The sequence below is a fragment of the Anabrus simplex genome, chromosome 2 (genome assembly GCF_040414725.1).
Source record: "Anabrus simplex isolate iqAnaSimp1 chromosome 2, ASM4041472v1, whole genome shotgun sequence".
Classification (NCBI taxonomy): domain Eukaryota; kingdom Metazoa; phylum Arthropoda; class Insecta; order Orthoptera; family Tettigoniidae; genus Anabrus; species Anabrus simplex.
The window spans coordinates 35,735,190-35,739,604 of record NC_090266.1 but is presented as its reverse complement, the minus strand read 5'-3'; the positions used below and the strand labels follow the sequence as shown (position 1 = coordinate 35,739,604).

At 36.1% G+C, this 4,415-nt stretch overlaps 1 long non-coding RNA gene across 1 annotated transcript; it reads left to right on the top strand.

Annotated features, from left to right (window-relative positions):
- Positions 1-271: 271 nt before the first annotated feature.
- LOC136881962 (uncharacterized) lies at positions 272-3,529 on the top strand. Its single transcript, XR_010861058.2, has 3 exons — positions 272-670; positions 861-966; positions 1,202-3,529. It is a non-coding gene; the product is annotated as an uncharacterized lncRNA (long non-coding RNA).
- The last annotated feature ends 886 nt before the right edge of the window (positions 3,530-4,415 follow it).

The following is a 4,415-nucleotide window of genomic DNA, read 5'->3' as shown; positions in this document are numbered from 1 at the left end:
TTTTCCCCAAATCGAGTTAAACCTGGTACAAATTAAACCTGTTTAACTTCAGTATCTAGTTTAAACCCACGTCCATTTTCTCCATCAATTTCTGACACTCGTTTAGTTTAAACGACAGCTCGCCGGTTGAAACTAATGCCACCTCTCGAAGCTCAAGTCTGCGCTAATGTTAGCTGCATTGAAAGAATACTCGAAAGCATGATCGATTGGAATTAGCCAATCAGAGCCATGTAATCCAATGACTGTCATCGTTGTTTTAATATCAGCTGTTTGTAGAGATTGAATGCGTTCGTACGTAGTGAATATAGAAGAAATTCAACGGGGAAACTAAAAGGCCTATGCGCTGAGAATTAGATAGATAATGGCATCAACAGGAGTCCGAGTAATCTGGTGGCCGAGTGAAGTACGAAAAGCTATTGTGGTTGTATCCTGTCAATGGCATTCTAGTCTGGGAAGTTTATTTCATTTTTTATGAATGTGAATGGAGATATCTCTCTTCATATGTACTTATATATTGACACTTAAATATGCCACGGAAATGCTGTGTGCCAGCCTGTAAAAGGAAATACTTAGTCCGAAAGTCAATATTTTCCTCCAGGTGAAAACTTCAAACAGAAATGGATTAGGGCAATTCATTGAGAAAATTTCGTACCTTCTGATCACTCAAGTGGTAAGTTCCTATTATAAACAGTATGTATATTTATTTTTATTATATTGTGTTGCTTTCGTAACCATGTGATAACATTTTCAATGAACATAACCTATATCGACGCTTAATAACTGTTGAATATAGTAGGCTTACTTTTATATGGTATTTAGTATTTGTAACTATTATGACATGTCTGTCATTTTGTTTACAGGTTTCCAAGCTACATTTTCAAGGTGATTTTGAAATAATGGCATGAACGTATGATGAAAATGTAGGCACATTGTAGGCACCTCTGGATCGTCCACGTTTGAAGAAAGGTTCGTCACTAGTTTTACTTTTATGCGCTTTGTTTTTAAAACATGAATATTGTGGATAACGGAAAACAAATATGATGTAGAGCCTAAAGTTAAACCAAACCAGAATGTGACCTAACCAAATTCAAATTGAAATCTTGTAGTATCTTTTATTAATTTAATTTGTGCCAACTGAGCGTAATCTTACCTAACCCTAAATCGAACTTCGTCTAATATTAGGCCTATTTTAATTTTTCAGATGCAGTACCTTATAAATTATCTGGTTGTCCTGCATATTTATCTGCACCCTCAACCTCGAGAGAACATCCTAAAGATAGCAGACAATGTTTGGAGAATGAATATCTTAATGCAGCTATAATGGATAGTTTACAAGTGCAAGTTTATACTTAAGAGAATCCCTTTGTGTTCTCTTGAAGAATTAAATAAAAGGATTTGTGATTGTGAAGTACATAGTGAGTGAGTTGTAATGAAGAAAACAAAAGTGTGTGCTTCATTTCAGTACAAGTAGTGCCATATAGTAAGGTCATGTGCAGCGTTATCATTATTGATGAAATTTTAAGATTATCAGTTGATATAAGTTATCTGCAAGTGAATAAAGTAAGGGAAATTAAATTTCCAGTAACAGTAAGTAAAACTAATTAGGTTTAATACTTAGTAATATCCTTTTGAAATTTAGCAGCTGTGAAGAACAATGGTTTATTGATGACATGTTATAGATGTTATTTTAGATGTTTTATCTGCCAGTTTACCATGCAAAAAAAGAGACCATTGCAATATTGCATTCCTAAAAGAATAGGTTCCACTGTTGGACTGTAATAACAAGACAGGGGCACAATATTCTTGTGAAACATTGTTTTCTGGTCTCTTGTTCATTCCATCTCTCCACACTGTGGTACAGGTTTTTAAGAAGTAGTGTTGTGATGACTATGCCTTGTTCTGTTACTTTATCTATAATCTGTACCAACCTTTCCACTACTCCTGTAGTAGAACAGGACTTTGTTCATTTTCTGTGATACCTAACTCAAAAGTTGAGTTACTTATTAGTAAACCAGGTAAGAGCTTTTGTCATAATGGATGAAATTCAACATTAAACCATAGCATTTTAAGCTTGAAAACATTGTAGGTGAGTCACAAGAAGGTACTCAGTTTGCATCTAGTGAACTTGTATTTATGGTTTTGGAGTCTAGAAACACAAATTCATGTAGCTCACATCATGCCAGTTGTAGACCTTAAGTGTCCATGCATATTCTCTATTTGAATTTCTCAAACACATAACTTTGAAACTGGCAGCAATAGGGTTTAAAGTTCCTGCCACTGTATCAGATAACAATGCCATGTATAAGAAAGCAGTTTCATATTTTAGTAATCCTCCAGAACTGAAAACAAGTATGATGACCCCATCCTACTGCAGGCCACTGTATTTTGTGTTCGATAGTGTACACATTCTGAAATGCATCCATAATAACTGGTTGAGTCAGAAAAAAACAAGTCACTGAATTTCCAACTTCCAGTAGTGAGATAGGAGAATGAATAGCATCCATGCAGAGTTTAAAAATACTTCATGGAAAGGAAAAATACAATTCATTAAAGTATGCCAATAGTTAAATATTGAAGTCTCTTTCTCCATCTAGTATTGAAAGGCAGAATGTAAAACTTGCACATCAAGTTTGCAGTAGTAGCCTACTTCTTTATTGCACTCAGAGATGTTATTACTTGCGTAGCTTACACATTTGCTGTCGCACAGAAGTTATTTCATGAGCAGGAAGGCAAAAGGCTCAGAAGTATGTAATATTCGATGTATAACAGTAGGTGGTTTATTTCTAGGGTTGGACTGCACTGCTGGCCACAGTGTAAAGTTTGTACAGAGTTGTACTGTTTACATTACTGTAGATATCAAGATATTTCATTCTTCAGTATACCAGGCAAGGTGTTCACTGGCATTTTAGAAGGGAGGGTGTGATCATTGTAAGTTGGATGAACATCAGTGTGGTTTCAGACCACATAGACTGTCAGAATCAGGTTTTCAGTATGCACCAGGTAACTGAAAAAATGCTACAAGAGGAATAGACAGTTATGTTTCGTAGATCTACAGAAAGCATAGGAGAGAGTAGGTATCAGAGGAAGAATATGTTCACCATAGTGGGGAACTTTCTTTTGACAGAAATAGCTTTTTCATGGAAAACAAAATTTGCTGCTTTTGGTATGGTTTTGTTTAGAATATAATTAACTTATTTAATCTTCCACTATGCAACTAAACTAATGCAGTGAGTTCACAGTTGCAATCAACAATATTCTGTAAGAAGGAAATCAGGTCTTGGACAAAACTATATTTATTTACACCGGTCTGTTTTCAAACCAACTTAGCTTTATGGGAGTGAAAGCTTGGTGGACTCAGGATATCTTATTCATAAGTTAGAAGTAATTGACATGAAAGTAGCAAGAATGATTGCTGGTACAATAATGTGTGAACAATGACAGGAGGGTACTTCGAATGAGGAGATAAAGTATAAGTCAGAAATTAACTCGACAGATAAAGCTGTATGCATAAATCAGCTTCGGTGGTGAGGTCGTGAGGCAATTGGACGAGGATAGGTTAACTAGGAGAATAATGGACTCTGTTATGGAGGGTAAGCGAAGTAGAGGGAGACCAATACGATGATGGTTTGACTTAGTTTCTAAAGAGTTATAGAGGTAAACAAGGTCACAGAACTAGTTACAAATAGAGGATTTTGGAGGCTGGTAGTAAATTCAGAGGCTTTCACACTGAATGCTGAATGGCAAAACGGTCTGTAATGAAGATGCATGTATAATGATGTGAAGAGAGTTAATGAAGTTGAAAGTAGTAGGGCTGTAACTACTTATAAAAAGCTCAGAAGTATGTAAAATGTGTATACTTGCATTGCACAGCTGGCCACAGTGTATACATATTCTGTTGAATAATTATTAATATATTTAATAGCGCACAAATGTGCATTAAAATACATTAATCTTTCGCATATTCTAGTAAAGATTTTGTTCTTTTTTTTTTTGCACTTGCTGAAGTGATAGCGATCGCAATGTTTGTCACACAACATACACACACAATGTAGAGATGGTTCATGGAAGCCTGATCGCCGGCATAGACGATGGTGAAACCCATGTACCGCCAGCCTATTCAAAGCACTTCTCATGCCATTATTTGGACCGGTCCAGCTGCGGTCAATCATAGCATCAGTTGAGTAAAAGTCCAGGCTGATTTCTGCTTGTTTCCTCTTTCGCTCTTGGAGAACTTCCTTTTCTTGCTGCGTATGTGGAAGCTGCATTCTCATTTTCAAATCTTCGAGTAAAAACGTTTCCTTGGATAATTCATACGCAAGTCGTGATGGTGACATTTTGGAGATGCCCAGTGTTCGTTTCAGAAATCTGTCCTTTACATTTTCAATAGTCCGAAGGTCGGACACCGTTAGTCTTTC